This window comes from Amblyomma maculatum, chromosome 4 (assembly GCF_055883805.1).
Source record: "Amblyomma maculatum isolate TAMU_Amacu chromosome 4, ASM5588380v1, whole genome shotgun sequence".
Taxonomy (NCBI): domain Eukaryota; kingdom Metazoa; phylum Arthropoda; class Arachnida; order Ixodida; family Ixodidae; genus Amblyomma; species Amblyomma maculatum.
This window is the reverse complement of record NC_139347.1, coordinates 131,922,151-131,949,593: the sequence shown is the minus strand read 5'-3', so window position 1 is coordinate 131,949,593 and position 27,443 is coordinate 131,922,151. Positions and strand designations below refer to the sequence as shown.

Sequence of the window (27,443 nt, the reverse complement as noted above, 5' to 3'; positions counted from 1 at the left end):
TATACACCGATTTAGCAGAGGCAATAATTGACTTTTTATTTCGATCATTTTGACACACTTGCACCCTCCTGTTTTTTCAATGTTTCATTTTTCATTTATATTAATCAACTAATCAATACACGGTCTGAATTTTCATAACAAGCATTATCAAGCATTGAATTTTCATTGTGAGCATTTTGACACCATTGCTTCCACGCGTTATATTGCAGTCCTGATCTGTTCGGTGAAAGTAAGGGGGTGCGACACGGCAGTGACTTTTCACTAGGCATCCACAGTACAAGTAATGGCTACATAGTCATAGCGTTCTTGATATTTTGCTCATGAATTAGCATGCCCAAACTAAGGCCATTCCGGGCAAACGAATGGCTTTTTAAGCAGACAGAAATCACTTCGCATAGTCGGGTGTTTTCCGTGGCCATAAAAATCTTATGCCCGATCTCATGAGGTCATAGCTTCCTTCTGTTGCTATTATCGTCACCGCTAGGAATGGAAAATGACTTTTTCGCGTTTTCCGCACGGTTCCGGCAGACGAAAGCACGGCAACTCGGCGCAGCCGCATGTCACGCGTGTGCTTCAAACTTTGAGTTCAGAGATGTAACTCTTGCGCCCGCTTAAGCACGAAGTACTGTACATACACTCGTAAAAATGCAATAGAGGCATGTAAAGTACTTTTGCTTAACTAATCGGCCAATATCTCGCTGGCAAGCGCAGAGCGCCGTGCATTTCAGCGGCGCAGCGAGCACCGCTGGTCCCTTTGGGCGGAGCTTGGCGGCGAAGAGGTCACGTGATGCTAACCGGCCTATCGGAGGGAGGGGCGGCTGGATCAAGACCTGTCGCTACCTTTAAAAAATGGAGGAGCCTTATACTCAATGCAAGTCGCCGGTTAACCTCAATGTCAAACCTTTGAGTCAAATCGTATCAACGCCAGTATTGCATAGTTGCGTAGCTTATGTCGCGTATAGTAAAGTATAGTACTGAATTTTTTATAAGACTTAACTAAATATGTGTATTAATTCAATGCTAATAATTTTGGACCTTATGCGACAACTCCGAGTCATATGTCGTTAAATAGCTTATGTCGAGTATAACTGACAGGGTTAATTCAAGGTTACAATTATTTACTGCTTTTGAGTTCATTGCGAATAAAAACAAATTGAATGCTATAGCTACGAGTCGTATATCAGCGGATAGCATATGCCTAGTACAATTGTACTGAACTTACTGCACGGCATAATCGATTACGGCAAATTAATAAATGTGAATAAAAACTGAAATGTGTGCTATACGTTCAAGTCATGTATCGTACCAAAGCTTATATCGAGTATGATTGCTTTAAACTTATATCATTGTACAACACATAACAAAGTAAATAAATTATTATCATTCTCTCCTAAAGTGTACTCTGCTGAAGTGTAAACAAGGCATGGTTTCCTTTTCGGAATACTTAACTAAACAATATTTCTATGGTTTGGAGGAAGCCGCAAACATCAATGCGACATCATCGTTACCATATTTTTTTCTTAACTACAAGCAAGAACATCATGGTGTTCTTGTTCCGGAACATCAGGATCATGGTATTCACAGTGCACTGTGAATACCGTGATCCTGATGCTGCATAATGAACTTTAATTGATTCCTAAATAAGGTAACCCTTGAAAGGATGGATCTCAGTTTGACATTCGTACAACACATGTTCCACTGTTTTTTTATTTGATCAATCCTTACTTTTTGTAAAGCTCAGCTACATCATTGTAAAGCTTGTATAGACACGCTTGTCCAAGGCAAGTTGTCTTCTAGATGCTGAATGAACTGAGAAAACATACTTTTTTCCGGCGATAGGCTCAGCATCTCTTGCACTAGGTTCTCTATTATAAAATGAATTATCTGAATGATTTCAAATGCTGCTGGCAACCGATGAAGCCCTTTCTTTGTTCTTGTAATTACTAATTACATTTTTCTTTTATGTAGAGGGCTACTGCTTACTTGCTATGAATGCGAAAGCAATTATTCATTCATTTTAATTTATCTAACATAACCAAGATTAATCACATATAATACCACGCAATACACATTAATTGAAAGTGATCAACCTTAATCCAACTTAATCCTTCTGAACGAGCGTAATCACCTCTAATCAAACGTAATCCGCCATAATCTAGGTTAATTCAAAGGAATCATCCTTAATTCTACGTAAATTGTCAAAATAAAGCTTAAATAGCCCTAATCTAAGATTATGGCGCTTAATTAAATGTAATACGACCTAAACGCACCTTACGCTCACGAACTTACCATTATATAATTCTATGAAACCTAAATTCAACTTTCTACACTTAATCCTCCTTAATAAATCCATACTCCAACTTCATCCTCACATCACCGACTTAACACGTCAGTCTTGTGTACTACATACGACTCCACTGCCTCACAAGCTCCACACGAGGGTTCCATAATTTTCCTACTGATTTTTCACAAGGTTGGGGTGCGGCGGCAGCTTTTCTCCGAACAACCTGTATACGCTTTCCGTAATAATCGTGCGCAAATTCATCAGTCATCTAAATTTAACACAGAGGAGAAACTGCTAAGCATAAGTAATGATTAGTGGTGCCTGCAGCCGCTCCGAGATTAAGAGAATTTGTCTTGGTTGTGTTCCATGCTGCGCATTTGAACAACCTCCCCTACTTCGTGCGCTCAACGGGCGCGCTCTGCGGCAACCCGTTCGCTGTTCTGCCCCGCTCAAGATGGCGTAGTGAAGGCTTCACTCGACGGGCGCTCCTTCCACTCCAGCAACTTTTTTTTATAACCGTTTTAGTCTTAGTGCACATTGGCATAATTACGCCTTCCGGAGCCTAACTGGCACTGGCACTGGCATAGTTATGCTTAATACGCCTAGCTAACAGTAAATGTGTTGTAAAGCAACATTAGAGGCGTGGATTGTTGTATAAACACGAAATAATCGTAATTACACGTTCTTAAATCTCAATAACGTTCATTCTATATATCTAAGTCTAACACGCCTAATTGAGCATTTTTCTGCGGAAGCACTTGGATAGTTCGAACGTAAAACTTTCGTTTAGCTGTGGCCAAAACCACTGCATTTTTTGTGCGACGTTTGTGGCCTAGCTCGCCAAAAATTATGTATTTTCATATATTTTATTTATTTATTCATTTAGTAATACTGCGGAGTCTTTTGACTCCAAGCAGGGGTGAGCAAAAATACAATTAAAAAAGGTATAACAAAGTTACACGAGCTTCATGGAAGGGAAAACAGATGTTGCAAAAAAGAAATAAAGGTGTCACATGGGAGAGGCTCGCAAGTTATCAATAAACATTTCTACACTCGGGCTGTTCACTATACACATCGGCAGATGATTCCACTCTGCAATTGTTTTGACAAAAAAAAAGAAGAATGCTTAACTGTATTAGAGTGTGCTTGCAATTCTTCTAGCATTTTTCCATGATTAAAACGCATACTTGCGTGCGAAACAGGAGTAATGTAATCATGGCAGTTAATTTTAATCAGATTGTTGCATATTAAATACAAAATTTTCAACCTTGCTTCAGCGCGCCTTGCCTGAAGGGATTCTAAACGTAGATAGTTGATCATGTTTGCGACACTATCTGTGCGCTTGAATCTGTTACAGATGAAACGGGCTGCGATCCTTTGCACTCCTTCTAATTTCGAAAGAACCTTGGCAGTGTATAAGAGTCCCATATACAACTTGCATATTCGAGACGAGGACGCACCAAAGCCTTGTACGCTGCCTACGTCACGTTTGCTGGGGCCTTTGAAAGTTTACGCCGCAAACACCAGAGTGACAAAATATAATTTTGTCTTCATCTACCGCCAGGAACGTAGCTTGCGTAGTTGCGTAATCACAAAAGCGAAATCTTAACGTTAACACAACAATTGGGTTGCAGGAGTTGGGCCACGAATGTCCCTCACTAGCAATGTGCATCCGTTTTCTTTCTCTGCACAGGGAAATCGCTGCGTATTTGCTCGCAACAAAGAGCCCTAGAAGGAATTCGTTGGCAATCTAGCCGCCACTGCACAAGCGAATGAAATAGTTGGCAGAAAAAATGCGATAATGGGTACTGGGCCATAGTAAAGCCATTCCCGGAGACCACTTTCGAGGTAAACAACCTGGCTGGAATGAAAACGCTCACAACGGTTCTGAGCACATCTAATAAAATCGAAGAAGTTGGAAACAAAAGAAATTGCTCTGGGACCAGGACCCACCAAAACAGATTGTCAGGGGAGCCTTTACCGGCCCTGCGAGGAGACGGGGATCGGCAGCGATACAGCCTTCGCGAGGGCTGGGAAAAAAGAGGTGCAGTGAATATTTCATTGCGCGGAAAGACCTAAAGTGATTTCTTCTTTTGTTTTCACTTGTTGATAGGAAGAGCAACCTCGGCAGAACGAGACTGAGGAGCTCGAAAAAGTTTCGGAAGATGCAAGACTCATGTGCGGTAAACTAAATGTATTGCAGATTTTTTTTTTCGCCATTTTGGTACTCAGGTACAACGGACCCAGAGAGCTGAGTGCTTATAAGTGCGGCACATTAAAATGTTTCAAGAGCTTTTGTTAATGCTTTCTAGAAGTACTCTGTTACGAGCTGTCAATGAAGAAAATGCTGGCACTAAATAACATACCTCTGTCAACAGCTCCGACGAGTGTGCAGGGAGTTTCAAGAAACTTTTAAGCAGTCATAAAAATTAGTGTATTCAAAGTAGAAAAATATTTACAGGAACAAACTCTCCGCCGCAGTGGAGCTACAAAGCTATCCTAAATTGTCCGGCTAATTAACAAAACGTCACTAATTAGCGTAATAATTATCGCTGTTCGATGGTTAATGTTATCCAGGTGTTCGAAGCCGCGAGCAATACGCTGCTATATCCGTTTTTTTGAAATCAAGACAACTTTATATTCTTAAGCCCTAGAGCGCGAGGAAATCCGATTTTGTTTTCCTTACGAAACCGAAAATGACAGCGAGAGATGAGAAGGAAAATTGGTAGAGAAGTGACACCCTGGGACAGTCTGCTGCCTCGCAGCTAGTGCGAGAGAAAGACCAGTCATTGCCAACTGTGTGGATATTAATTTAGAGTGACGGAGCAAAATAAAGCGCTTGACATGTCACAATGAAGCAGAAAGTTCGAATTTGGAGCTGGTGCCACTGCGTTACGTCATCACCGCACGTCGCTACTGTAGAGAGCTTCCTAGGCTACAGCAGTCTAGGGTGCTCTTTGCTCTGAAAGGCCATTGCCGCACCAAGGTTTGAGAAGGAGCTTTCAAGGGCGATTCAAGTTCTTGCCGATGCGGACATTTGGGTGGCGCCATCATGTGATGCGGCAACCACCGGAACTACAGAAATTATACATATTGCAGAGGCAGATGCCACATCCGCGTTCTGGTGCATCATTGTCAGATTTCGCGTTGGTGATCAGTGAATAAAACCAGCATTGTATAGTCAAACAACCTCGTGTGTGTGCCGCTTATATTAAACACGCCTGCGGCTGGCTCTGGCGCGGAGGTGTGGTTTGACATTGTACCAGATGCGCGTAATAGTGCGGGGCTTTGTTCGAGCATGTGTACCGCCATGATGGTGCTTGACGATCAGCCAGAATTCCTAATACTTGTATCAGGAAGGCGGTGAGGTGCACTTGATGCGAGGCAGCTGTACGGTTGAAGCGAATGCTACATGCCTTGGCACAGGCGTTAGAAACAGAAGCGAAGCGAAGTGGGCGGAGGAAGCCGAACCCTAACGTTAGCAAGCCACGACGACCTTCAAAGCTGAAGCCACGCTGGTACGTAAAGCAAAAGATACTAGTATGAAACGTCAGCATAATTTAAAATGGGTGAAGAAGCGGGCATATCAAGGCAGCATCAGAGTAGAAACAAATGAGATAATGAGGGCGCACGGTACGTTGGGTCTACCCTCAAGACTAAGCTTAAACGTCGCCCTAACTTTAAACTATGCACTCGTATTTTTGAAAAGAGCAACATCTTTATTGTACGCTGCGTTATATTTTGGCAGCACAAAAGGTTGAAAACAATTGTGGTTTATATCTTAATGTATTTTCATTACGCAATACTGAAGCAATCCAGAATATAATGATCTGCGGCTGCGCGCAGACGAAGAAGTCATTTAAGCGCTCTTTCTTCCGTGAAATCAGCCGAGAACGGATGTGCAGACCATAACAAGCGTTCATCAGCTGACCGGGGAATAGACCATAGATTACCGAGCAGTCAGCGCCCGTGCCTGCCAAGGCGAGCTTCGATAAGTGCTTATGATTCGGTTGTTCGTTTCTGCTATTCGCTAGCCTCAGAGTAAAGTCTCGGTTTCGTCATGCGGTGTCAATGCTGGTTGGTCAAGCTGTTGGCATTTGGCTCAGCAGTGACTGATATTCAACTAGAGTTTTGTGGTCATCGAGGTCTTGTTTTCAGGTAGAGTTGTCGCTGTGCTCCAGGCATTTTCATGCCTCATAGTGAATGGATGGTTATCTCAGTCGTTTTTCTAATGCGCAGCTTCAAAAACAAATTTTCTTATCTATAGTTTTTTCTATGGGTGCTGGGAGAGCTCCCTCGCACAGTTCCTGCGTACCTGCGCCCCCGTGGCTCAAACGTATTGAGACGGCGATGTGTGGACCCCTCCCGACGCAAGTAATTGATCTCTGGGAGTGGCTGTCCAGAGTATGGAGCAATACCTAAGGAGAGTAGACACTTTTAGTCGGGCGTGCGTAGTAAGTGTGCGTACGTATTGGTCACTGCGTTGCGTGAACTGTAAACAGCGTGACAACGACACCTTTTCATTAATCTTACAGCCGCATCCACCATATGCCATGTGCACAGTAGCGCCATCAAGTGACAAAAAGCCAAAGCACATGCGCACTGGTTTGAAAACAAAACCATCTGTAATTAGTTATGAGAAGAATAATCGCATTATAAAACGTTTTATTACAATGAGAAAACCTACACACGGAACAAAATCAATGCACCCACTATAAGTTACAGAATGCTTGTCGTTACGACAACCACATACACAGCTTACAGATAGGCTTACACCTTGCGATTCGTCAAGTTATCTAGAAAACAAGAACTAATTGTGCTAATTGCAGCTTATACTTTGGCGTGTGGGCGAGAGTGAGTGCACCGCCTAAGCCGAGCTATCACGTCGGAGAAAGCAACGGTCAGATATATTCGTTGCGAAGCGGGCGACCAGGGTGCCGCCATGTTGTCAACACATATTCCTCAAAATGCGTAGCAACAGGCGTACATACGCCATGATTTGATGCGTGTGTACGCCCGCAGGACCTGAGGGGTTACTTACGGATCGGCGCATGCGCATTAGTTACCAGAATCGGCGCGGCATGCGTGTCGTCCCTGCCCACGCCGAACTAAAACCGCGCCGTCATATCCGATTGTATGGGCTCTGGCGAATAATTGCGTGGCCAGTCTAAGAGTACTGAAGACAAGATGAAAGACTTTCAGAGTTGTAGCACAGAAAACACTTTTTTTGTTCTTCGTCGTCGTGCGCACGAACTGCGGGAGTCTGGTACAGTAATGACCGTATGTAAGTCTCCGGAGAGGGCTCACAGGGGACTGACAGCTCGAGGACCTTGACGAACGCAGCTATGTATATTTGTAGGCTATTCATATCCATTAACGCCGTTTGCGATCCTGCTTACTTGCAGCAGGGCCCAGAAGGGTGGTGTTTAATTCCCATTTGCATTCGTAGAAAAATTTAAGCGACATGCCCACGGACAGCCTGAGCGTGTCGCAGCATAACAGCACCCCCGCAGAACTCGTCTATTGCATTGCTTGCTCTGCGCTTATCAAGAGTCGCCACCGCCGCCTCAATTACGACGCCCGCATTCTGTCCATCTGGTTTGGAACCGGTCGGGCATGCACAATCATTTTGCACGTGTAGACACTCGCTTGAATTATAAAAGAAACTCAAACAAAATCCACCCACTAGCAATGCGACATCAGATGCTACCAAACTTAGGTCACACCAATGATAATTTAAAATCTTCCACTTTTTGTGCGATTTGCTGGATCCTTGCTCAACCTCCCTTCTATACGCATTTCTTGTTTGTGTGTTCTAAAATTTTTGCTTGCGCATGCAAATACCCGCGGGCCCTCTCTTTCGTACTGTTTGGCGCAAAAATGAAAGTTTATGAATACAACGACATGCAGTGCATGAGAATACCCCAATTATATATTTTCATAACCTACAACGCATGTCTTAAGAATGTATTCGCGCGCGTACGTAGCTGTTGTGAATACGTTATTTTCCTTTTATTTCCTCACTACATCAGCCGTTCCTCTCTCTCACAATTTTTGTTTCATTTTTTTTCACCCCAAGTTTGTGTAGCTGTGCTAGTATAAACAAACTGCTAATATATATCCGCTACATTTGCTCTTTCAATGCGTGCAAGCTTTTACACCAGTGGCGTAACAGTGCTGGTTTGTCTGTACCTACCTAGTGATGATCACGCGCCACTATCGTTATCACTAATAACAAGCATATTCGTAAAAACTTTCCCATCTACCCTCTAATAAAAAAGGAGATAATGAAAGAAAAATACAGAATGAAAATAAATTTTGTCGCTAATACGCACGATATTTTACGTGCGAAGTACTCACAATACCTTTTTGTGGGCTTCCAAACGTTTCCTTTTGCTAATTTTTCTGATACAAAAAGTACACTGTATCAAAGAGCAGTCCATAGGGATCGCTCCGGAGTGGAACGTACAGTCGCTACAAGGCGCCTGCTCAATTTCGGAGCACGGTACGTGCGGGATGAATGCCGTAGCTTTCATATCATAGAAGACGCCTGCATGAATCATTGCAGAAAAGCCACAGTCCTAATCTTCCCGCTTACAAAAAAGGATATCAGTACATTTTCAGTCTTTATTACCCTCATGCTCAAAGAAAAGACTCATCTAGGTACGCTTCAATTGCCTCGAACAAACTAGGGCTTTTTTACTCAGCCTGGTTTAGAGTGAGACATGGCCCTCAACAACATAACCATAGTGACACACTTCCGGCAGCAATAGTGCGGCCTAATGCTCATCATAAGTGCTGGCCGTTTGTTATGGCCAAACTCAAAAGGAGCCAATGGTTGTATTGCAGAGAGTCACAGGTGACGTACAGGTGCCGCGGTGGGTTGAGAACACCTACCACGCCCGTTCTTCAATTACGCCCATTCAATGCAAGTGGGGTGGCTGGGACTGGAGTTTCTATATAGGTAAAGCCTATGTAGTAATTCTAACCGGGGCAACGCAGCTGCTCTCTGCCGGTGCCTGACAAATTATTTTGTTACGAAAACCTGGTTGGTTGGTTTGTGGGGTTTAACGTCCCAAAGCGACTCAGGTGTAACGAAAACCTGTTTCCCTAGTTTTAACATTGAAATCTATCAGTTTTGTTCAGCATATATTATATTTTGGAAGAAAACTAATAACTTCGAACGTGAAAAGTACTCCGCTGTGTAAGAAGCGAATACTTGTTAAGGCAACGCGCATCATGCTTTGCCGCCTGAGAACGTACCGGCGAAATATGGCGTTAAGCATGTAGTTGAGCAGCAACATGAAGGTCGAACTGTACATAACATGAACGCGGGGAAAGAAATAACGTGCAGCGGTATTCCACGCTGGAGGCAAATGTTTCGTGAAAGCGACTGTGGTCAGTAGTAATTGCGAGCGGGCTAGTTGGTTAGACGACTCCGAAGACCTCTGGCGCTGCATAGTGATAAACAAACGCAACACACGCACAAGAGATTAAAGCAACACGTTCATATCAATGATGCGCTCACTACCAACTTGGTGTTATTTGTGATACGAAGATGAAGAAAGCATTAAAACGAACGTATGGTTACAATAAGAAGAAGAAAACAGAAGATTCAGAAAAAAAAACGCGAAGAAAAAATTCAGACGGAAAAATAAAATGAAAATAATGGCAAATTGCGTCTATCTTCTTGTCATTATGAGTGCTCCAGCGCCACCGATGGAGCACTCACACATTCTCCTTCTTCCCCCGAAATCGTCTTGAATGATTCAATAATCGGTCTTTCAAAACTGCCTTTTGCGCCGGCCAGCACCTTAGTTTCGGTGACCCTTGGTACACAATGGTTACCCCTCGAGTCCTGTTGATTGTCTCCGTCTCTACAACGAGAGCAATGGATTGCCAGGAGCCTCTCAATGAGGCAACGGCCTGTCTGCCCCACATAAGCCTTCCCAAATGTCAGGGTAATCTTGTACGCGACACCTGTGCGGCAGTTGACAAAGCTTTCCCTGTGCAGCACACCGCATCCTTCCTTGGTCTATCTCGTTCCAATTGCTTTCCTGCACATACTCTTTAACTTGTTAGGTGCAGACAGCACAACCCTAATTTCAAATTGGCTGGCTATCTTCTTAAAACAATATGAGATGCCATGTACGTAAGGCAGGACAACAACCTGTCTCCTCTTTTTCATTCACTTTACGCTCTCTTGTCCGAAGTCGCATATTCTTGAAACAGCTTTCAGCCGCAGATATCAGCATGCTCCTCGGATATCCACTTCGTTTCAACCTCTCAATCTGTAGGTTGACCTGTTGCCCATCAAGTGCGGACAGGATTTGATCAACGCCTGCCGTAAACACGAGACAGCTAGCTCCCTTTTAATCACCTTTATATAACCGGAGTCATAAGGAAAGGGCTTTTGCCCTTCGTGTCCTATAAAGCCAGCACGTATGGTCTTCGTGAAGCACAAGTCAGACATCCAAGTACTTGATCTGTTCATTTTTTAGTTGCTCAAATGTGAAATCAAGCCCCAGATGTGGTTTAAAGAACAGTGACACAATGCTCTCAACCTTGCTCTCTGTGCATTCTCCATACGGCAGGTAAACCAAAAAATCATCGACATATTGAAATGCCTTGGTCATTCCAGCTTCCTTCATATGATTAAAAAGTGTCCTATCACTCGTAGCAAGCAATAGGTCACTCAATATAGGAGCTATTAAAGATACAATGCAAATTCCATCTTTTTGCTCAAAAGGGTATGTTGAAGCTATGCCTCCGATCCTTGTTTGTTGAATCTGAAGGAATTGTTTTGGAACTGGAATTGCCTTGCTAGCACAAAATGTACACGGCCTGCATTGCCGGTTGAGTTCCCACTGCTGCAAGTCCTTAGCCCACCCTAAGCAACAGACACATGCACGCAGTGAACCTTCCATTTGCGTATTTAAAAACCATTGGGCATCTCGACAAGCTCTAATTTCGCCTTGCATGTCACCTCCAGGGTTTTTTTCTCTTTCTTTGTCAGAAGGTGCATCTCATCACTTAAAGTTACAACATCCCACAAACGATTCACCTTACTACGCATTTAACGGCCGCATTATACCTCGCTCCCCTTTATTTTTTTTATTCCTCTCACCTATTTCATTTCGTCTTTTTCTCCCTAATTCCTTTCCCTGTGCACAGTAGCATGTCAGCGATTTTTAAACGCTGGCCTAATTCCCTGTTAACCATGAAAGAGTTTGTGTGTTTGAATCCGAACTGCCAAGAAACCAGGCACACCAAACGCCGCCATGTATCACATTAAAAATTGATCATCAACTATAATTTGAATAACGCCAGCATTGACCCCTGCCGCCGCTTCAAACAAGCCTTTATTTTGTTCTGAAGATGACCAGATCGAAGATGACAAGGTTGTACTTTCTATGCTTCCTATGTTATGCAGCTCACCAACCTCGATTCTGAAAAAAGTAATAACGTCTCCTGATAGGTAACCGCATTTGCCAGTCCATTTCATCCTGATAAGATTCGGCAGCGCAGCGGACGGCTGCAGTATTGCAGAGAATGTGTCAGTAGCGTAAAAGAGCAGTGGCTCGGTAATGAATGGAGTCTCAACTACCAATACCCAGTCCTGGTGTTGCTTTCTTCCGTAAATTTCTCAACTACATGCCTTATCGACTATTTTTCTGCTCTATTTGAGTGGCAAATTTTTTTATTCCATCAGTGGATCTGTCATTGAGAATTCAATGAGGTAAAAACGTAAAAATCATTCGCGCTAGGTTAACTCCCTCGAGGGATGCCCAAGCTGCGCAATGACCTTGCAGCGTCTATTTCAGCATGGTTCTGCCATGTGGTGCACACAGTTGCCAACGCATGCTGCAAATTATGTGATTATGTGACGGCGACCATATGCCCGCGAGCAGCCAGTAACTGCCGACTACCGACTACATCTCCCTTCGGCAAACTTCGTTGTTTTCGGTTTGTTGTCATACCCCGTGTTTCTAGCGATCGCAGGGCAGCAGAAGTGGGCACATGTTCTAGGGCAGTTTTCCTTGTCATTAGTCAGCTCGACGTCGCCCAGGTGTTCATAGTTCACGACGCCACACTTCTTCTATTTCGTTCCTCCTTTCACAAACTAGTGTGACACCCACTGCGGTTCTCTTCATTTTTACTTTGAGACGAGCAGCATGCACACGCGCAATAAACGTAGAGAAAGGAAATACTTTTTTTGTAATGAACGAGGTCAGGTGACACAAAGGAGCTGCGCCCGTGTGTGTGTGTGTGTGTTGTGTGTGTGTGTGTGTGTGTGTGTGTGTGTGTGTGTGTGTGTGTGTGTGTGTGTGTGTGTGTGTGTGTGTGTGTGTGTGTGTGTGTGTGTGTGTGTGTGTGTGTGTGTGTGTGTGTGTGTGTGTGTGTGTGTGTGTGTGTGTGTGTGTGTGTGTGTGTGTGTGTGTGTGTGTGTGTGTGTGTGTGTGTGTGTGTGTGTGTGTGTGTGTGTGTGTGTGTGTGTGTGTGTGTGTGTGTGTGTGTGTGTGTGTGTGTGTGTGTGTGTGTGTGTGTGTGTGTGTGTGTGTGTGTGTGTGTGTGTGTGTGTGTGTGTGTGTGTGTGTGTGTGTGTGTGTGTGTGTGTGTGTGTGTGTGTGTGTGTGTGTGTGTGTGTGTGTGTGTGTGTGTGTGTGTGTGTGTGTGTGTGTGTGTGTGTGTGTGTGTGTGTGTGTGTGTGTGTGTGTGTGTGTGTGTGTGTGTGTGTGTGTGTGTGTGTGTGTGTGTGTGTGTGTGTGTGTGTGTGTGTGTGTGTGTGTGTGTGTGTGTGTGTGTGTGTGTGTGTGTGTGTGTGTGTGTGTGTGTGTGTGTGTGTGTGTGTGTGTGTGTGTGTGTGTGTGTGTGTGTGTGTGTGTGTGTGTGTGTGTGTGTGTGTGTGTGTGTGTGTGTGTGTGTGTGTGTGTGTGTGTGTGTGTGTGTGTGTGTGTGTGTGTGTGTGTGTGTGTGTGTGTGTGTGTGTGTGTGTGTGTGTGTGTGTGTGTGTGTGTGTGTGTGTGTGTGTGTGTGTGTGTGTGTGTGTGTGTGTGTGTGTGTGTGTGTGTGTGTGTGTGTGTGTGTGTGTGTGTGTGTGTGTGTGTGTGTGTGTGTGTGTGTGTGTGTGTGTGTGTGTGTGTGTGTGTGTGTGTGTGTGTGTGTGTGTGTGTGTGTGTGTGTGTGTGTGTGTGTGTGTGTGTGTGTGTGTGTGTGTGTGTGTGTGTGTGTGTGTGTGTGTGTGTGTGTGTGTGTGTGTGTGTGTGTGTGTGTGTGTGTGTGTGTCCTATACTCCTCTTCTCTTCCTTCTTTTGGCTTCAGCAACTTCTCAATACTTCAAATTTTGTGTAGCTAAACTGCAAACATTGATCGCTGTTTTTTTTTTTTTTCATTGTAAAGGCGAAGCTACTCTTTTCAATCTGCTTTTTACGCTGGTAAATGATCCAAAACAATGAATTCAGCAATAATTGTAAGATATGGCCAAATAGGACAATTCATGAGTTCAAAAGCTTGCACAAAAAAGCAATGACCGGCAAAGCTGTTGACATAAATGCTGGGAACTCGGCGTGTGGTGTAGAATAACTACATTTGCTTGAGCAGGGCACACTGTAATCTGTAGCAGCTGCTAAATACCCACGCCACCACAGGTAGCCGTCTTATACTGTTTGCTGCGCTGATCTAATTTCTTATAGCACGTGTCCTTTCTGGTGGAAATGTCCCGCCTGAGCGGGTCCACGTGCGCGCCATGGCTTGTGGGGACCGCTCGGTATCCGTGCATTCTACGGTGCAAAGAACACTTGTTCAAACGATGCATACAGCAGGCTGTCGCTGCTGCCAAATATAGTTATACCGTGAATTATAGTTAATTTTTTTACTCACATAGGCGGCTGAAGCATGTTGATTTCAAGAGCATTCTTCCAGGTAGAAAATGTGCACAAGTGTATAAAAAGGCTCTTTTATTATATGTAGGGCCTTCGCTTTTGTTAGTTTTCGATAGGTTTCTGATGACTTCCGGTAAAAAACCACAACAAAAAACTAACATTTTGGGACGACTCCAATGTAGTAAAAATGCCAAAATGTCACCGTAATAGAAAAGAACATGTTTCTCTTCGGCGCAGAAAGAAAAATTAAAAATAATCTCGTTGCTACCGAATGCACAGGATTTGCGAACGAATGACAAAGGAACCTAATAATAGCTCTCTATATGACCCCACCCCTATAAATGAGAAGCGGGGACGATCTCAGTAATCGATGCGACAACTGAATTGCTGCCGTTCATTAAGATTTCATCTCAGATTGGACGAAAGTACGCCTTAATGGCAGCAAAGGTGCAGAGGTCGGCCGGTTGGAAACGGCGTCGGGAAACGGCAATCGCAGTGGGGAATATGAAAGGAAAGGAAAGGAAGTTAGAGAGCCAAAGGAGGACGATGATGTCATAATGCACTCGGTTGCTTGGGGTGACCCGAACTATAGACAAATTTACGCGCACATTGGGTGGCACTCGCTTCATGAGTCGACGTGTATCACGCATTTGGTGTCATGCACATACATCTATAGTTTTGCGGTGCACGCACGCACGTATTTACACATGTACATACACGCCATCCACAGCAGTAGTACTTTGAATACAGACACATTGATGAGTCGCCCGAGGGCGCTGTTGCTAATGTGGAATTACGTTAAATGTGTTATGTTTTAGGCTCACACACATTGCTCGTTTTTTCTGCAAAAGAAAGAAACGAGAGGATGCTTTGTCAGTCGAGTGCGAAACGAGATTCACTCATTGTTAAACAGTGCCCTGCAACGAGCACAACTATAGTCGCTACTCAGTCCATTACTGGCTCAGATGTCGTAACCAGCGCAGTCAGGGCTATAATGCGAAATCAATATAGCTTTACAAAAGGTGCCCTCACTAATCGCGAATTTTCAAGCAGAAAATAAAAGACATAATACCTATGCATTTAACCTCTAAAAAAGCGAGAATCCGTTTTAAATACAGCCGCCTAATTTCTAGACCTCAGCGAAAGATAACGTTGACGTACATAGGCAGCAGTCGCTGGCTATCGATTTTTCATCGGGTTTTCTTTTTGCTTGCTTATAATATGAAATGGCCAAAAAGGTAAATGCAGGAATAGGGGAATAAAACCCAAGTTTCCGTGTGTTGTCTGTGTACTCAATGTCGTTTCTGCCTCTGTTGCAACCGTATTCGCATTGTTAATGAATGCACTGATGATTCGCTGTGGCAAATGAACCACTGGAAGCAGTTCATTTGCTAAGCCATTAACTGGAAAATTACTTTTCTTGTTACGCTTTGCGTTAAAGTGCAAGAACAATAGGTATACATTACAAGCTTCCTTTTGTGGTATGTGCATTTTACCATCCGGACTCTACTGGCGCTTTGAATTTCTGTAACCTTTATTGACAACATTTACATACCGTATCATGTCATTTCCTCCAGCTTCCCATGGTTGACCTGCGCCGCAAGCGCTAAAGAATTTGACTATCCCTCAGAAGATTTCATCTACTCACGATTTCCGTTCTCTCATTTCACATAGGTCGCAATTCTAAAGATAGTGAAGCTTTCTTTAAAAGACGAGTTTCATTGCCCGAGTGAAACCACTTCAGGAATGTTGAGTACCGCATGTAGCCATATATATTGGCAGTTTTCAGCCTGTTTACGGCGATTCGAACTGAATGCCAAGCATGCGTGGACATGTGCATACCTGCTAAATGCCTAAAAAGTTGTGGAAGTTCAACAATACTTGAACAATGTTTTACCAGCGTTAGCCATCGGCTGCAGCCGCATGCAGTCGCGGCTGCCGCTTCGATCTTGGCGCCCATCCTCGCTTGCTAAGCCCTGAGCAAATTGGTGGTCAGGCTTCTTGTTCTTCGACAGTCTCGACAGCCTGTCTGGCGCGGCTGCAGTCTGTATTTAACGAGATGGCTCATGTGGATAGCGCTTTTACCTAGGTTAAATAAAGAAGCAGCGCAGAAAGAACTACATGAAGACTGAGATGTTCAATGCACAACTCGAGACTTTGTTGCAGCTTTACCCGAGGCGTGATTGGCTGCGGCAATAGCATAGGCTCTCGTGCCCGGACACGACAGTGAAGGCAACTATGTTTACCGCACAGCGAGAGGTGAAACAACATACAGCGCATGAGTACGTGGCGCCATCTATGCAACGCATTAGCTGCTATGTCCAGGGTAAACGCGAACCTCACAGATGAAAGTACTATGGAGCAAACGCTATTTTTTTCATGCTCCTTCTTGGCCGCCATTGCCAAAAATCACTGGAGTCGGATTGCGCCGCAGCCTTGTGGACTTCTCCTAAAGTGATCTCCAGCCTTTTTCCATTCACCTAATTCCGGTAACCAAGGTGACTAGGCGGAGCAGCACGTTACCGTGCTCGGCGATGGGAATCAATTTCTTAATAGTTGCTGATCTAGATGTCTGTTCACCGCGTACGCCCATATTTCCTTAACGATTAAGCGAAGGTACCTTCTGCGCATTTGGCCCAAAAATCAGTTTGCATAATGGTGTGGCATTCGAGCCGCGTGATTACGTTTCTCAATTATCTCCCCCTACTTCAACATACACTTTAGCAGTGGGTGCTCAGCGAAATATTTGTATGTCTTACGCCTCGGTGTGCTTCTTATTCTTTAGGTTGCCGATGGTCCCTCCTTGTAGGCTAAGAACACTAGCTATGTTTGTGCGCTGCTCCATGTTTACCCAGAAGTAATTTTTCATGCCGCCTGTGATTTTATGTCAACTTTATTATCGTTTTTGCTAGCAGGCGACATTGATTTAAACTCGGTGCCGGCTGACAAAGCGTAAACCCAGTCGAAAAAACTATAGAACCGTGTCAAAGTACGGCAAAATATTCTGTAGTTCTGTCGTAAACGTCTGATTTTTCTTTAGTTCTGCAGTACTTTTCTGTAGTTCTGTAGTTTTTCTGTAGTATATTTCTATTGTCTGCAGTTCTGTATCATTTTTATGATGTAACTACAGAAATTTCTGATGTAACTACGGACCGTTCTGTTGTGACAACAGCTTTCCTGTCAAAAACCGCACAGAAATTCTGTCATAACATCGGGAAATGTTCTGTAGTTTTTTCTGACCGGGAATACTTTTTATTTGTGTACTGTCTCCAAATCGAATGAACGTTCCACTGAGTTATTGCTACTACTTTCCCAGGTCAAAGCCCATCAGCAGCATTTAGTGAAAATACGTTTCAGACTTGGCCCCCAGATTATGTGCACTTGAGCATCTGGTTGAATAAATAGGGTCACATACAACCTGACCTGCCTTTGCAGCGCTGCAAAGGTGGTCGAATCCGGATGATCGTTCTGAATAGAGGCTCGGGTAGATGATTACAAAAACCGATCAAAAGGCAAAAAGTTTACCTTTAATTCCATAAGACACAGCAGTAACGCAGTCACAGTCAGTGATGCAGGTTTGTGACATTTGTCATCAAATACTAAATTTCCAATACCTGAAGAAAGCACGAGCCGAGCGCTCAGGTCAGGCTCGTGCGAAGAAGATAAATGCAGGCCCGTAATTGTGGCGCTTATTGTTTCACCAAAAGTGAAGCAGGACATTTTTCACATAAGATAAAAGTCTTAAACTTCTGGTGTTTCGATAAGTGAATATTTTTGCGAGCTAACCAAATTGCACAAGCCAACTCACCATCCTTATTTTCGTCGGTGGAACAAGCGATGCAGGATCCATTAATGCTACTTGTATTGTACCGTCATTAACCGTGTCCGCCAGTTAGGTTCTTCACTTAGTTTAGCCCATGCCGCTTGCAGCACGTTCGCGGCAATTAGTAACGGTTCACAGAATTCTCACGCATAACAAAACAAAGGCTCGAGAACAAAACGCATTCCTGTCTTCTATTGTAATGCATGTACAGTCGTAATAACCTATCTGTTGTCATTGAGACATGCCCAGCAGTCATCGTATTCCTGACCAAGAAGTGGCGTTCTATAGCGATATTGCTGATTGCACCTGAGTACAAATGCACTTACAGGTTCCATAGGTCGACCGCAACTCCCATTTAGGTGGAGGTGTATTGATAGGTGTGCGCAACTAATTTCTGTCCAGCGCAGTGAACTTTATGTCACCTTTGGAGATTGTATTCGCCCGTATATTTAACGTATGCAAAAGTTTTATCTCGTGTGTATACTATCGAATGCCCATTCGGCATTTTGTTTTGATGTTTGTCATGTACCAAATGAGCTCATCATGCTCTTTCTGCCTTTGCCTCTTTCGTTTCTTGATAATTTTAACATTATGGCAATTATTCGATGCACAGATTCTTCCATAACATGTTCCTGCTCTTCTGAGAGCTCATCTGTTATCCCTCTGTTTCTGGAACTTCCTATAAATCAGAGTTCGTTTCAGGGCATAAAAACTGATTTAATTTTCTGGGTTTAGCAAGCACTACATCGTTACCTTAATATTCAAGCTTTCGTCGCAACCAAGAAATAATCAGAATTCATGCGCGATTGCAAGAATGCACACGTTATTACTACATGTACTGAACTGCAAATTTTCACTTTTGAAAATATTTCCAATTTTAAGTTTGATCCATTGAACAAATGCAGATTTCTTGTAAAAAAAATTTACTGCTAAGCACATACCTAAAAAATTTTTTCAACTTAATTCTAATGCTTCATAGTTTAACGCCACCTAAAGCGCCTCTTACCAAGAATATTTCGGCGTGCAAAGTTATTACAGCTAGTAATGCAGGATGTAAGAATGCTATCATGGACATTAAAGATGAGGTTGTCCAACACTTTTTGCTGTCACTCCTTAGAGATGATAATAAAATCTAAAATGGGGTCAGCAGTAATAAAGACAATGCTAAAGTAATTTAGCATCATAGCAACACCCTGAAGATTATTACGCCTGCCTCTGACAACCTGAATAATTTATTTTCTTCAAGTTTTTTAACCCTGTCTACTACCAATAACGATGTTGTTCGAAAGTGTTAATTTGTTTCAATGTGCACGGTAGATATCAATTCTCGTGGATTTGCCTCTCTTTCAAAGTCAGCGGTGTCTGGTTCAGTCTTGCACGGTAATGATGGAATAAACAAAATATTACTTAAAACGGTTATTTCTCGTCATTGATTTTGTGTGAAATATATGCCCAATCATAAAGTCTTGAAGTGTTCCAAGTGAATGGGAGAGTTAGGGAACATTCTTCGTCTTGTATATCAGAAAGTATACTCATTCGCCCTTTAGTTACAGGCCAATGCATTAACCATGCAGTGTTTCAATTAAGATTTAGAAATCGCTCTCTACTCCCACATTTTGTCTTTTCTTTGGGAGACTTCATTCTTCACGCCAGGCCATTATCGTTTCAGAGTGTCATGGTCAAGTGAAACGCAGCTGGTATCCTTTACGAGTGATTTATTTGGAGAAAAGCAAAGAAGACGTAGTAGACTATTTGGTGAAACCGTTTGATGCCACTTGTCATCGTTTACTCTATAACAAATCAGTGCCCTTAAAATTGGTCATACCATTTCCAACTGGTTTACGTGTCGTTTATCTGCCTTTCTCTTTATGTCTCTGTTAAAAAGCATGACTCCTGCACCATTTTCGTAAAGTTCAGTGATCCAGAAGGTTCTGATTTAGGGCCCTGTTGCTTCTGATTTTAGATTACAATCTACCCACACAAGTAACTTTTCAAATTAAATTGTTTTCTGACAATTGTATATTTGCCCCACGACACGAGATAAATTGAGGGAGTACAAATTGGCTGATGACCCTTAAAGTTACTGTGTATAAGCGCCTGGTGGTCTTACGCCGTTTATTTTTCGATCCCATTTATTGCTTCATCGGTACTTCTTTGTTAACATGCATCTTTAGTAATGTACAGATATCTCGGCACTTACATAGCAAATAACCTTTATTAGAAAACACATGTTGAATTTATATGCCAATTAACGCTAACCGCGTGCTTGGATGCCTTCGTCTTTATTTCGCGTCTGCCACCATAATCATAGATAGACCTCCATTTTAAATAACCCAAGGTAAAAAGTGGGCGATATGTGAGCAGTTTAGGACCCCGCTCCTCTAATCTCATTACAGGCCATTAAATCAATTCAGGCCTGTTTTCGTTTTATTCTAGCTGTTAAAGAACTGCTAGGCAAAGACCTGGTTTTATTCTGGTTTTATTCACAACCACAGGTAGTCTCGGTAACCTTTTCTCTAACAAAATCAACAATAACGCCATTATTAAGCCGCAGTTGATAATTGCAACAACCTGAGTGCCATTCCGCATCAATCATCAGTTATATATTAGGGTTCGAACAGAACCAAAACAATGCAATGAAAGTCAGGAAGCTGATAGAAACATTTTATGTAAACAAAATAAAGCTAGCTTATGAACCCCTCAGTTCCATTGTATACGGTTGAAAATAAATTCATGAACACTTTTCAGACGACTAAAACGTTTTAATAATGAAGCTCTGTAACTCAACTGCGAGCAAAAATGGTGAAAGTAGTTCCAATGTAAAACATTCTAAACGGCCGCAACATATATTTCTGACCGAAATAGGTATTCTGAAGGGTGTCGAGCAATCATGATGGGGCGGCAGCTTTTGTTAACCTGCCTCATTTGGAAAGAGGATGCTGCCTGCATTCTTGGTTTGTGGTGTAAACAGATGCTGGAATCAGGTTATTGCTCATCGCTACATATGGTATTTTGTAAATGGCGAGAAGGTGTGAGACTGTCCTTTGTTTAATCAACATTCGTGCAAAGTTTCCTTTTCGGCGTGGTATTTGACATTGTGAGCTCCAACCACGCAGTAAGGCGAAGCCTAACTCTGTCCAGTTCCTGCTACTGTGTCACTTGAGGCACTGTTCTCCACCCAATTGACAACTAAATGCAGCTGTTTTATGATATCATTCTCCTATTATAAAAATTAGGCAAAATTTTAACGCGGCTAAACTTAAGTAACCAAAGCGAAAGCGGACGTCTTGCTTGACCCGCCTCTCTTCGTCTGTGTACGGCAGCCTTTCGGCGATCTCCGTCACCGGATTCGGCTTGGTGTCTTCGCCATGTTGAACCGAAGATTGATCGTGGGGGGTTGAACTGAGTGATAGAGGCCCAACCAGTAAAAACGTCGGCGCACGCTGTCATACGTGCGGGACACGCCAAGATGTCCAGCGGTGGGAGCATCATGAAATTGTTCCAGGATGGTGGAGCTCAGATGTTTCGGAACGACGAATAAGAGCTCAGCGCCATCAGGTCGCATATTGCGGCGGTATAATGCGTCCCCTTGCAGTACGAGCATGGCGAGGGCAGGATGAGACTGGCCGGTAGTCAGATGGTCGAAGATAGACCGGAGCGCGGAGTCCAAGCGCTGCTCATCAGCTATGGGGGGAAAGACCGATAAAGACAGGACGCATGCGTCAATGTCCCAGGCCGTAGAGCTGGGAGGGTCGAGAGGGTGGCGGGACAAGCAGTATGCATCTTGCTGAAGCCGACCAGACTTATAGACCACGAAAAAGGTGTATTCTTGCAATCTGAACGCACAGCGTCCCAAACGTCCAGTAGGGTCTTTGGGTGAAGATAGCCAGCACAAGGCATGGTGGCCTGTGATGACAGTAAAGGATCGTACAAACATTCATCATGAAATCATGAAACATGAAATCTTCGATCCCCGTACAACAGGCTGGATCTCCGCAGTGGACGCCACGGCGATACCATCACCATGTCCACAAACCCCACCCCCTCTACGGCCGCCGCCCCAACTCTCGTGATGGCACAACTCCGAAACCCGGGCACCTTCTGCGGGACTGATGACGTTGATGTGGAGAACTGGTTGGCCCTCTACGAACGAGTAAGCAAACACAACCGTTGGGACGCAACGCTCATGCTGGCAAATATCATACTTTATTTGACCGGCACCGCGCGCGTTTGGTTTGAAACGCACGAAGACGAACTGGCATCTTGGGACGTAAGCAAACAGAAGCTTCACGACCTCTTCGGCAAACCTATTGGACGCCGCCTTGCTACCAAGAAAGACCTGGCATCTCGCACCCAAACATCGTCCGAGTCATATATTTCTTACATCCAAGACGTCCTCTCCCTGTGCCGAAAAGTCGACTCGGCCATGAGTGAGGAAGATAAAGTGGGACACATACTAAAGGGTATAGCAGATGACGCTTTTTACCTACTCTTATGCAAAGACTGTTCAACTGTTGACTCTGCTCTTCAAGTGTGCCAGCGCTTTGAGCAGGCGAAACAAAAACGCATATGTCACCGGTTTTACCGCTTGCCGAACACAGCTGCTACCTCGTCCTGTACTGGCCTGCCTATTCTCCGTCAGCCTTCCAACCCGACTAACTTGATACGAATCGTCCGAAGCGAACTCGAGGCCATGGCTCCCGCTGTTTCCTGATCTCAGCTGACAGACAATACCCTTCCTACGGTATCCTTCATCCAGGCTGTTCGCCAGGAGGTCGCTAACATGGGCATCTCTACTGGCCACGTCCCGAACACCATCGACTCCAACTCAGCCCCTCCTGTGACCGCTGCTGCCTCTAACCCCAGCTTTAGGCCTCGATACCGCTACCGTAATACTAATGACTAGCATACCGTTGACGATCGCCCCATTTGCTTCAACTGTTCCCGTGTTGGTCATATCTCCCGTCATTGCCGCAACCGCTGGTACATGTCGTCACGCTCATTCTACTACGTCAATCGCAGTGGAATCTCTGCACCGTGCAGTTTCTCGCCCCAACCTGACCCGTCCCGTGCAGATCCTGTTCCACCTGCTCATGTTTCCAGCCGGTCGCCCACCCCGCACCTCCACCAAAGATGTTACGAGTGGAAATCACGCATCGATGAGTCACACCACTCTGAAATCGCTGGGCACCGCTTAGCCGCACAACTCAACACTGAGCGTCGTCTTCGTTCACACACCTAGACACTTATTTCTTCATTTGTTGAATGTCATGCAGCATGGTACACCATATAAAAATATTTTACCCCTAGATAAAATTTAGCCCGGGAGAGAAAATCCGTACACTTAATATTGGTCGAAATTTTGAAACCTAAATTTTTTTCCGCATTTTAAATGTTCAGCATCCCTGCTTTTTTATTTCACCCTAAATGACGCAGCATTTCAAAAATAAATATATGAAAAAGAACTGATACTACAACGAAGCCTAAAACATAATTCTCCTGTCTAATTTGGATATGTTATCTATGGCTTTCCTATTTTAAATGTTTATAAACGTTTCCTAGACTTTGCACACAAGCGTTATATATTGTGCGATATGAATGGTTCCTAAACATCACCAGCTGGTTGGCAGTGAGCAGAGCGCTCCAATACGACATCGATAATAGCCTGAGTCTTTTCGAGACGTAAAACCAAATCAAACAAAACATTCTGGTTGGCGTTTTGTAAAAATGCGATGAGAATATTCGACACCAGTATCCACTCTTTCTTCCGATTAGTACGCTACGTCAAATACGGTGGAAATGAAACGCAATTTTCTCCGTGCTGTTAAGACACGCATGCGCATAACGTCTCATTGCCAAGCAGTGCGGACAAATAATACGGTGACTTCATCGTTAAAAGTACCGTGAACGCTTAAAACTTGGTGCAACCAATATATCCTGCGAGAGTCACGAAACCCAGAAAACATTTCTTCACACGTGGCATAAAATAAAGTTACGCGGCGCTTGCATGAGTACGAAGCAATTGCCTTATTTCTCTGCCACCCGGGCCTGAAACATTGAAATTCGAGCAACCCTGTTTGATAGAAACCAGAGTGCAGTTTGGTACCCATGCTGCGCAAGATTTCTTCCACGCTTTAATGCAATATCTTCTTTTATCCTACCGGAACGTGGATTACGCTCTAAGGCATAAAATCCGGCATTTTACGCATGCAGCGTAGGTCCTACGCTCGTGCACGCTTGCAAGAAGGCAGGCAATTTGCATATGGGCTTTGCGATTTCGCACCTGTTCCTCGAAGCACTACGGAGGACCACGAAATAGAAATATTTCGGCAACATAGAGACCGAGGAGGACCGCCGCAGGTGTGCGCAAAAATTGCACACCATACGGGGAGGCCCGGGAACACAATACGAAGTAAAAACAAGTGACGCGGGAAAAGGCACATGTGAGCGTTGAGGAACCGCACGAAACAATAACGAAATAAAACAAACTACACGGGCTACTTCTTTTGCAAGACGAGGGTAGCATGATGGCTTTATCACAGAAGGGGTCTCTGCTGCAAAATATTTTGATGCCGTATATTCGCCGTACACTACGGAGATATCTCTGATAACTTTTCACAAGAAGCACGCATTCTCGCAATAATACACGCATATAAGCTGTAACGTACTTATAATGCAAGCAGGAAGTTTATTTTCCTTCAATGGCATTTCTATGAGTACGAACACAACTACCATGACATAGGTAGAAAGTATATCGCATGCTTTTGCAGAACGTTTGCATGAATATTCCAGCACAACGCACAAATGAATATGTTTCCTTTTCACTGCTACTATTCCCTTTCTGAAACATTTTCCTGGTAGATGTCAATCAAATCTCGGTCTTGCGGCTAGAAACGGACGCTACAGTGTTTTCAAAGGAGCACCGTTGTTTTAAAAAAGAATGGCTCGAGACGCAGGGAACGTAGTTGCACCTGTGAGTCCCCCAACCAACTCTGCCGTTGATAATGCACAACCACGTTGCTCACTTTGGCAACCTTACTAGCAGAGAGTGCATGCATCGCGATGCTCGGTTTCCACTCGTTAGTTTTTCAAGTGTTCGTGGGTATTAGAAAGGCTGCTTAATGATTTACCCATTGCTCCGTCGACTATTCCAGCTACGTGTTTTCCCCGTTGACGCGCTCATTTGTGAATGATTTCCATCTCATCAGCTCACATTGCTGGCGTCACCAAGCAGTCATCCTTCGTACCAAGCACTTCTTTGCTCAGCAGCGTCCAATTTAGTCACTTATGCAGCGGCAACGGCGGCGGCACAAAAGAATATGCATCACAACGCCCTCTTCCGTCTGGCTAAAAGTAAGTTCTTTTGCATTATACTCGTCCTCTTAGCAGTCCTCTAGTCTGTTGTTGCTCCACGGCAGGGTGGTGTGTTCTGCGGCAACTTTGAGCTTGATTTTTAGCTTTTACGATGTCAGATTCTCATACGACAATACCCATGTGAATACACATGTGCCGGAAGGTCTCGTTTGAAGGCAATCTTGTCATGTATTGCTCACTTGCTCGCACTGCGTTAGATGGCATCATCAAGACCGGGAAGTGCTGGGCTTCTGAAGCAGTGGCTAAAAAGATTGAAGTATATTTAACACATGGCAGTGGTCTCTGTATTCTTTTCTTTTAAATAAAATGCAGAAAAATGGTAGGGACGGTCATCAGTCCGCTAGTCACTCAATGTTGCTAGCTACTCAAGCTCCCCCTTAACCACTGTTCGGTTTCCTTTGATTCTGTGTAGTCATCTTCACCTCTTTCTACCCTCGGTCCTCATCTCGTTTGAGTAGCTCAGGTAAAAACCGGTCGAACGTTGATATTCACATAATGCTAATTTCTTTCTGCGGCAAGCTAGCGAACATGGAAGCATCCTGCAGAAAGAAGCCAGCTTAACGTCCTACCCAATTATTTGGGATAAGTGCCGTCAGGTGATGAAGATTACGTTAAAATATGACAGAGAACTGGAAGAGCTCTGCAAACGCATTGTGGCTATAGATCATATAACAGAGAAAATTGGGCGCCGATCTAATTAAAATTTCTTACTGCCATTTGTTAAATGTGTGGAAAAGCACAACGTCCGGACTGCCACTGGACTTTTAAGAGAACTGCTAGACATCATTTCAGAGTCCGGTACCCTCCCCTCACCTAATCCACCAATTTATCTTTAGGCCGCGGGCTCTCCTCCTTTAACTACGTGTTACTATGGCACATGATATGGCACGACTAACGACGCACTCGGGAAAAACGGCCAGTCATAATTTTTAAATTATGCACAACGCCTTAAATATCGATGTGATTTCTACTGCACGATATTGCTTATTGTGCGGCATAGGATTTCTATGAACCGATGCAGATTTTAATAACACAGCCAGCATTGTTAGGAGCGATCCCTCTGCACACCTGTCCTTTGCGTGTTAATGGTGGAGCACCTGTGCAGAAAGTAGGTCTGGCATGCTTTTTTCGGGTTGATTGCATCAAACTCTCCGAGGTTGTTTTGAGTTGCGATTTATGAGCGTGCTTTAGCGTGAAGCTCCTAAATGCCGAGTATGCAATAGTCAACATCTGACGAAGAGCGATCTACTCATAGGATTGATCACTCGAGCTGCAAAAGCAATCCAAACATTTCTAGTGGCCAAAATGTGTCGATGGTAGATCAACCTACTCGAACAAACTCATTAGTTTTTATCTCTTGTATACTCCCAACGCACTATTTTGAATGTCACAATATAAATCGATGCCACGAACATCGAAACAGCACAACAGCGCAAACAAAAACTGCAGAGCAATAGAAACACAGAGAAAGCACAGTTTTAGCTGAAGACTGCACTTATATTTATTGTGCAGCAATGGAGGAAGATATATATGTGGTTTCATTCGGTCGATGTTAAGTCGAGAAACTGCTTTTAGCAAGCATAACGTCACCAAACACGGTCACTGAACCATTAACATATTACGATGGCCACGCCGTGAAGCCAACTGTTTTAAATACATCATTTGCTAGTGCGTTTCTGCTTAGTTCGAAATATTTTCTATGTGCCGCACACATCCGTTTTTGAGGCAGGGTGTTCAAAATCCTCCAAGGTAGGCTGCAGCAGTATGTGGATCGGGAGCTTCCGGACGTGCAAGCTGGGTTTCGCAAGGGCAGGGGAACTAGAGACCAGATTCCCAACCTTCGCTGGATCATGGAAAAAGCAAGAGAGTTCCAGAAACCCATCTTCTTCTGCTTTATTGATTATGCGAAAGCGTTTGACTGCGTAGATCACAGCAGATTGTGGCAAGCTCTCCAGAGATGGGAGTTCCAATTCACCTCATCTGCCTCCTCAGGAACTTGTATGAAGGGCGAGGCCACCGTCAGAACTGGGCATGGCCTTACTGATTTGTTTCCGATTGAGAAAGGAGTGAGACAAGGCTG

At 44.0% G+C, this 27,443-nt stretch overlaps 1 pseudogene; it reads left to right on the top strand.

Moving 5' to 3' along the window:
• Positions 1-22,013: 22,013 nt before the first annotated feature.
• On the top strand, positions 22,014-22,895 carry LOC146192600 (uncharacterized; annotated as a pseudogene).
• Positions 22,896-27,443: the final 4,548 nt, after the last annotated feature.